Source organism: Notamacropus eugenii, chromosome 3 (genome assembly GCF_028372415.1).
Source record: "Notamacropus eugenii isolate mMacEug1 chromosome 3, mMacEug1.pri_v2, whole genome shotgun sequence".
Lineage (NCBI taxonomy): Eukaryota > Metazoa > Chordata > Mammalia > Diprotodontia > Macropodidae > Notamacropus > Notamacropus eugenii.
The window spans coordinates 47,118,594-47,131,520 of record NC_092874.1 but is presented as its reverse complement, the minus strand read 5'-3'; the positions used below and the strand labels follow the sequence as shown (position 1 = coordinate 47,131,520).

General features: G+C 39.3%; 1 protein-coding gene across 1 annotated transcript in view; it reads left to right on the top strand.

The window, feature by feature from the left end:
* The window catches only part of SUSD5 (sushi domain containing 5), a 103,867-nt gene that overhangs the window by 37,982 nt on the left and 52,958 nt on the right, over positions 1-12,927 (top strand). The gene's annotated exons all lie outside the window — the stretch shown is intronic.

Here is a 12,927-nt window from a genome sequence, read left to right as displayed (position 1 = left end):
TAAGACAATTAACTGATAATAGAAAACAGAATTATGATAACAGAACATATGGAAAAAACACTGGCCTTATTCCAATTTTCCTTCTCTTCTTAAACAGCTGGTGACAAGTCAATATCTTTGTGATGAATTGACTCCCATATTTGTATTGTGATTAGATCCAGGTCCTTTTGTGTGTGTGTCATGAGGGTTGGGTCACACTTCCTGATCCACTTTAGAGTTATCCTTCCCCCTATGCAGTATAGAATCTGGAGACACCCACTGGCAACAAAGACCCAACTCTTCATTGTGCTGATTGGAATCCAAGGATTGGGACTGTCTTTGTCCTTCATTCTCCAAGAGAACCTTGACATCAGGAAGGTGTTGCCATGACTTACCAGTGAATTGGATTTAAATGACAGAGGGCTGTGCAAAGTCACCAGCCTTACTTTCTCCTCTGGAGCCATCTAGGTCCAGTGGCAAGATTTAGATCAGAGATGACCCTGAATTGGAAACTAATCTAATCTTGGACATTAGTATCCAAGGAATGGGATTGTCCCTAAAATAACTGACTGGTGGGAGCTTAGGGGAAGGAACTGCTGTTTTGAGCCTATGAAAGAAAGCAATGGGGATTTGGGACCTTTGGGGACTTCTTTTCACCTTTGTCTAGTTCAGATGACAGAACAGAGCTTAACTGGTTTGGAGCATAGGGGACTTGGAGCAGAAACCTCAGAGGCTAGAGACCTGTGTTCCCCTAGAAGCACACAGCAGGTATAGCCATGATTTTGCCTTGAGAAGAGCATTCTTGAACCTGGACTTTCTGAGCCCAAACAATGGCTGCAGCCATGAAATTGAGAGACTTCCTACAGAAGCTCATGTCAGAAGCAAACAAATGCCCATCCTAAAGGTTTGAGAGGGCAAAACATGAGTAATGTCTCTGAATCTCAACCTCCTATGTATGGCGGGAGGATTTCTCTTCCCTGGGCAGCAGGATCTCAGAATCAACCCTAGTAACCAGAGAAGGGAGATCTGGGGGTCTCTGAGAACCTTAGGGGTTACAGTGAGAGTAACCCAAATTTGAGAGTTGGGGGTCCTGATTTCAAGAAAGGGAAGGAGAGTTCCTGAACATGCATGCTTCTTGGAGAAAGATGAGGATAACCTACATGGCCTTTGTGGCTGGAGGGCAGTGAGGTGCACCCATAAGTTGGGGAAGTATGAGTTTAGGACCTTGCCACACTGCTTTTACAGTGAAGTATTCAGTCAGATGTAGGTCTGTTTGGAAGAGGATTGCTTATTCAGCAAACCCAGAGTGTATTTCTCTTCCAAAAAGATCCAAGCCCCAGAAGACCATGTCTGAGGATAATTGAGGAACACTGGAATGTTGGAATTACTGTGAGTACTTGGTGTGTTCTCTACATCTGCTTATGAGCTCCTGAAAAGGCTTTGAATCCCTTATATGTTTCTAAGATCTGTTTCAAGGGCTCCTATGAGCCTTTTGCATTTTCTATAAATGTGTGAAATAAAGATTGTCCTACCCAAAATGCATTTAGGACCTTGCATACTTTTGAGGGAGCAAGGGATCCTGCTATCCATGGTTGGGGAAACAGATTTGAGCCATACCTAGGCTATATTTGGAGACTTTTTAAAAGAAAACTTTGGGTAGGGACATAATGAACTAAAAAATGAAAATGAGCCTTCACAATTATCTCCCAGGGGCAGTCCATGAGTCCTGAGTTTTGAAGAGAGCCTTAGGCCATAGGTTATATCTGTCCTGATCCCCTTCAATGCTAGTACCTTCCCTCTGGTGATTATCTTTATCCTATATATAGCATGCTTGTATCTAGTAGTGTTTCATGCACTCTCTCCCCCATTAGGTATAAACTTTTTGAGAGGAGAGGTTATCTTTTGCCTTTCTTTGTATTTCAGTACTAAGCGTGGCGTTAGTAAGTGCTTAATTGACTGACTGGTTATAGCTAAAAGCTATTTTATTTTTGGTAGATGAAAATGCAGGTTTCATGGAATATGAAACTTACAAAGATACAAAACATTTGTACAAAACAGATGAACGAGTGCGCAAGATATGACTGGAAGGTAGAAATGTACAAAAGACAAGAGAGGACTGAGAAATAGTTATCCAGGTGACAGAGTCAATGAGGAAGTTGCTTCATTGATGAAAAGCAGAGATGACAGGAAGTAGCTTTTGCAGAATCACACTGTACAAATAGAGGAATTTCTCATCTTGAGAACCAAGAAAGCTAGAACAATAAGCTTGTGGTATCAGTAGCTTTGCTTTAGCATGGAAATTGGGTTGAAGCTGAGGGATTGTGTCCATTGACCTGGGATTCTAGACTGACCTCCTACTCCCAGGGTGTCTAGTCTAAAAGTACTGGTAGGTTTGGGGGTCCCATGGATCTTTGCGGTTTAGAGTGCTGAATCTTCATGGCTTTTTCTAGGTCATCTCAGGATAGGGTGCTATAGACATAAGAGACTTTGGACCTGGGAGGCCCTGATTCGAGTGATACCATTCCTGGACTGGTTGCTGTCCTGCTGGAGTGTTTCCAGGGTCCATGCTATGTTTCTAACCACCCTAAGGCTTTCTCATGGGAAGTCTCTCCTCTGGGTACAAAGCGTTGCATGCCGCAGTGGGATCTAGACCCTCTGGAAGGCATCTACCTCCTTTGACTGTGTTGGTTGTGACTTTGCTGGTAGCCTTTTGTCTTACTGGCTGTGGGATTCTGGCTGACTTCTATGTCTCTCTGGAATAGATGAAATCATCCATGGTAGTTTCTCATTGGATTTCTTGATCATTATTTGGTCTGGTGGGATTTGAAGGGATTTTTGCTGAAGTAAATGTGTAGGACCTAAGCAATTTGTCTCCATTTAGCCTTTAAGGATCTGGATTTGGATAGGAGGTTAAGAGAGAGCCTGATATATCTGGAGGAGAAGCTGTGTGGAACTAAGGACTTTTGTACTTTATTATTAATGCTCTGTGGCATAAAACCTGTGTTTTAAGCTGAATAAGATGTGATGCTGGTTACCTGCTAATTACTTAGCTGTATACAGTTTATACCCTAAGATTTCTTTCTTTTCTTTTCTTTCTTTCTTTCTTTTTTTTTTTTTGCAGGCAATCAGGGTTAAGTGACTTGCCCAGGATGATGCAGCTAGTAAGTGTCTGAGGCTGGATTTAAACTCAGGTCCTTCTGGCTCCAGACCCAACACTCTATCCACTGCACTATCTAACGACCCCTGAGATTTCTGAGTGGAAAAAATTAATTCCAATCATACCACTTCAATAAGCATTTATTAGTGCCTAGTATGTGCCAGAGAAACAGCATAGTATAATATAATGGAATAGAGAGCTGGCCTCTGAGTTAGTTAAGAAGACCTGGGTTCAAGTGTTGACTTTAATACATACAGACTGTGGGGCTCTTCAATCACTTAACCTTTTGAAGCTCTAGGCAATTCTCTAAGACCATAAGTTACAGGGCAGATGCTGATCTACAATGAGAGGGCGATATTTACCCTCAATCATGAAAACGTGAAGAAGGGTTTCCAGTCTGGCTGCGTGACAGAGTGTTGTCTGAGGACTAGTTAAGCGTGGAGAGGCTCACTACCAGATTTTGATCCATTAGGTGAAGAATTTAAGAAGCTGTGATCTGGGGTTGATTTTGCCAGAAGGAGCATTCACACTAAAAATGCCACAGATTTTGTTTTTCTTCTTTCTTTTGCACTCTAAATGATAGGTTTAATAAGTGAAGATTTGGATGCTATGCTGTGGTGGTGGGATATTGAGATAAAGGACAAGGATGTGGACTCCAAATTCACAATCTGAAGAAAAGAACATTCTAGAATTTCTTGAGAAGTGAGTGTGGGTAGAGGAGGGCAAAAGATTGTCATGAATTCAAGGTGGCTTGCGTTTTATCATAATCATACATTGGGGATAAAATAGTTAAAATATGCAGACACATACAAAGGTGTTTTCCCTGTTGAATGATTAGATGGGGTGAGGAAAGGAAGAAGAATCTTTTTTTAAATGCCAAAGAGAGAATTTTTTCATGAGGTTGTACCTATCACCTAAGACCCAACCTTGCTGAATTTGGTTTCGTCTTAATACTCATGGAAACAATGTACGGAGGCACAGGAAGGTTATAGTGTGTGTTGTTGTAAGGAATTACAAACCAGGGAAATTCAATCCTGGATTGTTGTGGAAAGTGACTCAGAAGGGAAGATCATGGTGATTGAGACCATCCATACATGGAAATGAATCGATAGTCTGTAGCAATGGTGGGAGACCACAAATCCACACATAAAGATCCCTGCTGCTGCATAATGACTTCATTTTAAAATGTAATGTTTATCTATGTTTTATTGTGCTTTTATTCATTTTGTTAAATATTTCTCAATTATATTTTAATCTGATTGAGGCTACAATTGGCAGTGTTGCCATGGGCAGGGTTTGACATCCTTGGCCTACAGGATAGGATTATGTTACCTTATATTTCAAAACAGAAGGTATAAATATAAGTTGACTGAAGTAGATAAAATGTCCATTTCAACCAGATCATACTGCCTTTCACCTGGTCCATCTCGGGCCAGAGTGCTTTACAAATTCCCTCATGCCTGGAAGGTAGTCCCTCCTCACCATCTCCCCAGATGTCTCCTCTCCTACAAGGCCTTTCTTGATCACCCTAGTTATTAGAGGGTTTTCTCTCTTAAAATTACCTTGTATACCTTTGAATGTATTTTGCATTTAGTTATCTGTGTAAATGCTGTTCCCTCTCACCACCCTCTACCCTACCGCTACACTGCACCTTGAACCTAAGCCCTTTGAGGACAGGTTTCATTTGTCGTTGTTTTTGTATCACCATCACTGAATGCAGCGCACTGCACATAGTAGGTCTTTAATGAAGAGAATTCAGTTGACTTTCAAATGGAATTGACTGACTTTTGCCGAACTTGGAGCATGACTCACAAATTTTGAAATGAATGAACTGAATAAATGAGTGAATACCTTTATTAAGTGCTTACTGTATGCAAGGCACTGGGGAGACAAAAAAAGTAAGACATGCCTACCCCCCCCCCCCCCGCAAGAGCTTACATTCCACTGGGGAGATGTCACCTATGGAAAGTTTCAGCTGCAAAGTATAGACCAGTCTCATGCTCTTTAGCATACAACAGCAAAGCAGATGTGAATGCCTTTTCTTTCATGTCATTTCCACTGATAAAATCATATTAGTTTCTGATCTTGAACCATTTTTGGTGGCATGGTCTTCAGTAGCTGTGGCGGTGGTGCCAGCAGGAGCAAGTCCAGGTTTCATCTCCTTGGGAATGACTTCCCAGGATGGTAAAGTCAAAATGGTGGCAATTTGACTTGGCTGGGCCTCGCCACCTTCTGTTTTTTCCTCAGAATGCCTCGTTATTTAACTAGGCTAATTTTCTTTACCTTGTGAGCAGTAGTATTTTAAATAAATAATTGGATAAAAGTAGATAACATGTTAAATTCTGCTTATGGATCAATTTACCAACTTGAAACAAAATGGGGCCCATAAAAGTTTCCAAATATGTAATATATGTACATGTATATGTATATACACATATAATACATATTATATATGTATTCACATATATCAATTTATGGCTTGTGAGGTAAGATGTATGCATATCTCTCTTTATATTAAAATAGTAGATGGAGGAAAATAAACATATTATTAATTTTACTGATTTAGTGTGTTTTATAGCACCCTCCAGGCAAATGCCTTCTTGGGCAGTTTACCAAAGGAAATAAAAGTAAATTCCAGGCAGACGTCAGCCAGGAAATCACCTCCCAGCTCTAACAGGCACCAAGCTCCTTTCCCGGGCTTCTCAATTCATCGTGGGCCTCTGTTCTCCATCCACAGTCTGAAGGAGCAAGAGCAGAGGCAGTCGCTGTTTAAATGAATATAGAAGAAATTCAGGCTAATGTCTCTAAACAGGGAAAAACCATTAGCAAGCTAGTTAATTGAGGCCCTTTTACAAGTTTGTTGTCAACTTTAATAATCTGTTTGCCCCAAAGACCCTATAATTGATTATAGCCATTTCAGCCTTGGTAAGAAGTGCCTGCTGAGGCTGGATTTCACAAGTGGGTACAAATTCCTGTCTTGCTTGTGTTAGGAGGAATCTACCTTTACCCAGTATTAAACCACAAACTTTTCACATAGCTGACCGCTTGAGCTAACACATTACGTGTGTTATGTTCAACGTGAGCCGCAAACAAACCCCTAATGAATTTTCAAGTAGCTATTCCTTATCCTATTGGTTTACAGCCTTAACTTATGACACTTCCACTGGAATGTATCCTCTCACAGACATCTGACAGTTATTCAAATAAGCAAGGATTTACTGAGTTATTCCTAAAAGAGAAACTGCCAGACCTGATAGAAATAAGACCATGGGCAAGGCAACGAAGCCTCTTAATTCCAAAAGACCCCAAGTCTCCATTAGGTGTCTCTAAAGACTTCTTTAGAGAAGACACACTTAATTTGTCTTGGACTCCTCAAGCTCAGGGTTAAAACTAAGGGGTAGGACCACAAAGTATGAGCAACCCAGGAGGTTTTCATACCTCTTGAAACTTTAGAGGGGTCAATTTGATGATCTCTAAGCTCTAAATCCTATGGTTTGCTACCTAAGGTACAACCTTAAGTAAATTATTTGACCTCTCTGTGCCTCATCTTCACCTTCTGTTATATGGGAACAATTACCATGTAACTTGCAGGAGTACAATGATCTTTATTAATTTGTTCTTTCTTTGAATAGATAGTTATGAAACTCCTACAAGGAATAAGGTGGATAGTTGGGAAAGACTATACAAAGATAAATAAATCATCTTTCCTGCCCTCAAGGAACTTATAATACAGACAGGAAATACCCTTGAATACATCCAGCAAGCAAGCATTTTGTTAAGCAAGTACCTACTGTGTGCCAGGCACAATGCTAGGTGCTGGAGATAAAAAGATGAAAGGGAAACTGCCCTTCCTGCCCTCAGGCTAGCAGCCACTCATGGGCCCATTCCAATTCTGATCTATATGGAAGCTTTTAATTTTCTTCATTTCTGAGTTGATCTACTTAGCCCCTTTTGAGCTGCTTAGTGGCCACACATACACACACTTCTGTGGAGTAACCATATTGGTTTTGGACTTAGTAAAGATACTTGATCAGCTCTACCCACTATGTCTCAAAACTCTAGTGATTCACCAGCCTCAGTCACCCCAGTAGCAAGGCTTAACAGGGCACTCCAGCAAAATTGTTTTTTCAGCTGAAAAAGTGAACAGCCTGGTGCTATGACATAATTGAGGTTGGTGGAAACAATCCAATGCTTCCTGCAATCCAATTCTGCTTGAAACAGCCATTTTTGCTAATTATCTTCATTGCATAATTTACATCTTGATTCAGATTTTGGTAAGCCTGGAAAAGCCTGATGAAAATTATCCTGGCAAGTTTGATGTTTTTAAATCTACCATGAGATGGGTGCATTGAACGTATGTTCTTTTTCATTGTGTATTTTTTTCCTATCAAACATTCTTTTAATGATAAAGTTAATAGGTGGATCATGTAATATAGCAGATAATGTTTATATAATAACATCTAGTATTTACATAGTACCCTAAAGTTTGCAAAATACCTAGCATTTCTATAGTATTTTGAGGTTTGCAAAATACTTTACATGCAATATCTCTTCTGATTAGGCATCCTACAGTGATATCTCCTAAGAGCTATGTTTGGGCCCTCTGCTGGGTTTTTTTTTAAAATTATTGATTTTTAATATTCTTTTTAAATTTTTAGTTTCAGGTTTTCTCCCTCCCTCTCAGCCTTCCCCTGCCCACTGAGAAGGCAAACAATATCATGTCAATTATATATATATATATATATATATATATATATATATATATATATATATATATATATATATATATATATATATATATATATATATATATATCTGTGTGTGTGTGTATATATACATATATAATCATGAAAAACATTTTTATATTAGTCATATTATAAAAAAAGCAAAAAGATAGTGATAAAAATGTACTTCAGTTTGCACTCAGAGTTTATTAGTTCTTTCTCTGAAGGTGGGAAATATTTCTTTTCATTATTAGTCCTTTGCAACTGTCTTAAATTGTTGTATTAATCAGAGTAACTAAGTCATGCACAGAGCTGATCATCATTACAATGTTACTTTTACTCTATACAACGATCCACTGGTTCTCGCTTCACTTTGCATCAGTTCACATAGATCTTACCATGTTTTTTCTAATACCAACCCTCTTATCATTTCTTATAGTACTCTGACCATTACATCATGCTGGACCTAGAGTAAGGAAGACTTGAGTTCAAATCTGGCCTCACTTACTATTTGTGTGACCCTGGGCAAGTCACATCACCCTGTTTGCCTCAGTTTTCTCATCTGTCAAATGAGCTGCAAAAGAAAATGGCAAACCTACTCCAGTATCTTTGCCCAAACAAAACTCAAATGGGGTCTCAAAGGCCATGACTGAAATGACAGAGCAAGAGCAACCTCTTCTTTCCCTCTTGTCCCAGCGCATTTTCTTTCTTACTCCTATATTCTTGATCATCCCAAAATATTCAACTCACATCCACACCTTCTGTCTATGTAGACTCTTTCTAATTGCCCTAATAATGATAAAGCTCTTAGGAGTTACATGTATCATCTTCCCATAGAGGAAGTAAACAGTTTAATTTCATTGAGTCCCTTATGATTGCTTTTTCATGTTTACATTTTTATGCTTCTCTCAAGTCTTCTGTTTAAATGTCAAATCTAGCACTTCATTAAAATAATTTCATCTTGTCAGAGCCTCAATGTCCTCATCGATAAAATGAGAGGGTTAGACTAGTTGACCCCTGAGTTCTGTGTTAGCTCCTGTTGTCTCCTCTGGCCAATTATCTCACACCACTTTCTATCGTCGTCATTTTTGTACGTGTCTCCTCTCTATTACTGTGGGTAAATTTCTCGAGTAATCTACCAGAGTACCTAATACCTTTAAACATAGTAGGGCCACAGTAAATGTTGAATGAATGAAGCTGTGTGGGTGATGCACGTTATTTGTTTTTTAAGTCTTTCCAATTCCCCAAACTCCATTGAATTTCCCCTTGGTTCAAGCTATGCTCTACTAGAAAGAATCCTGAACATGGGGTAAGAAGACCTAGGTTTGAGTCCTAGCCATTTAGCTTTTCTTAGGCTCAGTATCCTCACCTGTAAAATGGAAGTAATAATACCTGGCATTACTTTTTTTTTGCAGGATTGTTGTGAGGAGCCAATGAAATAATGTATTTTGCAAAGCATTTCATAAAACATACATAAAAAAACATACGTAAAACATACTGGCTACCTAAATGAGAGTTTTTTCATTTGTTTTATCATGGCATGAGACCCAGAATGAAATGGTCACTAGAAATGGATAAGCAATAGACTATTTCTATAGACTATGAGTAAGCAATAGATGATTACTTTTTAGATTGAGATTAAGTGACTCAGTAAGCATCTATTTGACCAACAGAGGCAGGTCTAGGAATTTTGAAACATGGTTAACTGTTCAAGAGCATTGAAGATTGGGAAGTTTATTTGGGTGAGGTTGAAGATTGTTCCCAGCATTTAGTACAGCATCTAGGACATAATTAGTGTATAACAATTGTTTGTTGACTGACACACAGGATTCATTAAATTGACAATTGTTAATAAAAGTAATATAAACCAAAATGTCTTCAGCGTACATTTTGGGAAGATAGAGGAAAGGCATCCCCCTTATCATAGGCACCAAAATAAGTCAATTAACTTCAGTTCTGTAAACATTTATTAGTGTTTGGTACTGTAGATTGCTAAAATACAGTGCCTATTCCCAGGGAGCTTACATTGTGGGAGTGGGGGTGGGGTAGGCAGTGAAAGGGAGAAACAATACAGACACAGGTAAGTATACTAAAATGTAGGTTAAGGAGGGACATGGATAGAATCAAAATGTTCTAAGAAAATGTGACATTTTCAGCAGTCCAGATAAGGCTACAAAGAGAAGGAGGCCCATGGGCTGGGCATTGGAGGAGAATGTTGGCAGAGTAGACTAGTTGACATAAGGATGAACTTTGAGTCAGGAAGACCTGGCTTTAAATCTAGCCTTACACACTTACTAACTGTATGACCCTGGGCAAATCATTTGATCTCTCAGTTACTTATCTGTAAAATGGGGATAAAAATAGCAGCTTCACACAGCATAGTTGTGAGGACCTAGCTGAGATAAAGGATACAAATTTTAACTTGTATAAGTATGTTATTATTATTTTTAATTAATTTATTTTTAATTTTCAACATTCACTTCCAAAAGTTTTAAGTTTTCTCACCCTCCCTACCCCCTCCCTCCCTGAGACGACATGCAATCTGTTATAAGCTCTACACACGTTCCTATTAAAAACATTTTCACATTAGTCATATTGTGTAAGCTGTTATTATTTTTAAGGAAAAAAAAATTCTGACTAGCGAAAGGGAGGAGTACTGTACTCCAAGTATAGGGGATGGGCAGAGAAGATGCTTGAGGCTGAGAGATGGGAAGTTGAGTTTGAGAAGCAGTTAGTTATCCAGTTTGTCTAGAATATAGACGGTATGGCAGATAAAAGTGTGAAGAATGGATAGAAAGGGAGATTGGAATCAGGTTATAGCCGGCCAATTACCCTGAACTGTTCTGCCTCCTTTGTGCGTTTGATGTGCTGAATATGGTATGAAATGCACAAGCTAAAATGGAATCTTGGTAGAAAAATCAAACATATACCTTATAATCACCCAATTCCAGATAGCTAGAGGCACAGTGGATAGAGTATTGGGCTGGGAGTCAGAAAGACTCATTTTCTTGAGTTCAAGCAAGTGTTTGCCTCAATTTCCTCATCTGTAAAATGAGCTGGAGAAGGAAATGACAAACCATTCCAATATCTTTGCAAAGAAAACCCAAACAGGGTCACGAAGAGTTCGACATGACTGAAAAATGACTAAACAAGAATTCTAGGCACTATCTTTTGGAAACTTACCTATGGCCTTATTGTAAATTTGGCAGTCAGGGTGAATCCTGGCATCTTGGCCCAAGTTCAGGCTGGATGATTAGCAATGAAAAGGTGTTATTCTATGTTATCCTTGTTAATGGGTGTTAGAATTACAGTTTGACTAGCTTACTTTCTGTTGGGCAATGTTGCCTTTGGCAAAGGGTTCCAAAAAGGGAGCTAAATTGGCATCTGATTACTTCCTAGAATACATCCTACCTGTATGCACCAAGGCTGCCTAGAGAAAATAACCCAGGGCTCAGGTCTCAGCAAGGCCTTCAAGGAGAAATCATTTTTGTTACTATAGTAGTTGGACCCCTTTGGATAGAGTCAAGGGAGGACTTTCCTGACATCGAGTTCTGTTCTATAATATGAAAGTATACGATGGTGTTATAACAATGAAGAATTATTGCTGTCAAGCACATTCCCAAAGTAGAACTGCATTTGGTCAATTTCCTTGATTGGAAATAGCTTTTCTCTCTGAGCAGTCATTTGTAAATAGCATTGTGTTACTGTTTTGTGGCTAACCTCCCAACCAAACCAATCCAAGGGGATTTTTCATCCAAAATACTCAGCATTCTCTAGGTATTTCCTCCATCCTTCTGAATATGGAAGTGGTTCAACCCATGGTCTAAATATACCCCAGTGAAATCTTCCTTCCTGAAAGGACGATGCTATCACCATGATGTCAAATGGTCTTATTACATCTCACCTCTAGTAATCATGACTTTGAGTGAGTCACTTAACTGTTCTGGGCCTCAGTTTCTTCAATTGTAAAATAAGGAGATTGAACCAGATGGTTTCTGAGGTCCTTTCTGGTCTAGATTTATTATCCTAAGCCTGGCATTCAAAGCTCTCCACAACCTGCCTTTCTTCTTCTTAATCCCCCATGGACATCCTCTGTTCTAGCTAGGCTGGTTTATTGGGGAATAATTTGTTCTCTAAGCATTGTACAAATTTTCTTTACTCATGTAGATTTTTCTCTCTGGAGTGCTTCCCAAACTTATAGTTAAATCCTACCTATCTTTGATTGGGGCAGCTAGGTGGTGCAGTGGATAGAGCACCAGTGCAGAAGTCAGGAGGACTTGAGTTCAAATCTCACCTCAGACACTTGAACTCAATAGCTGTGTGACCTTGGGCAAGTTACTTAACCCCAATTGCCTCATCCTGGGTCATCTCCAGTAATCCTGATGAATATCTGGTCACTGGATTCAGATGGCTCTGGAGGAGAAGTGAGGCTGGTGATCTGCACAGCTCTGCCTCACTTAAAACAAAGTCAAGTGCAAGTCATGTCATTATTTCTCTGATGGCATGGTCTTCTTCAGCAGCAAAGGATGAACACACACACACATCTTTGATTAGAATCCATCTCAAATTCTCCCTCCTCAAAGGAAGTTTCCCTAATCAGTCATTAGTCACATTTCACTCTATTAAACTGCTAGTACTTGTTAATCCTTAATCCTGTGTGTTTATGCAATGTCTTCTTGGTTGGATGGAACACTTCTCAAGAGTAGGATTGTGTTCATTAGTATTCACACAACTCACAGGACACTATGTAGTAGGCACTCAGTACATTTTTTTTTAATGATTCTATGACTAAAAGACCAGAAGCAGCCACAGTCACATCTTCCATCTTCAAATCACCCAAATCGCCTTTGGTACCTTTTGCCAGACCAACATTTCCCTTTGAAGATCCCAAGTTCTATTACTTTCTCAATAGATGGAAATTTCTCCTTGTACAACACCTCTTCACATGCTCCATTGATCTTGTGGGTAGAAGGACCCAAATCTTTTTGTAGCATTACCTAAATTCTCCCCTATACCTTTCCCAGATGCCTTTGGGTCTAATTTCCTAGAGACTCCATCCTCTTCCTT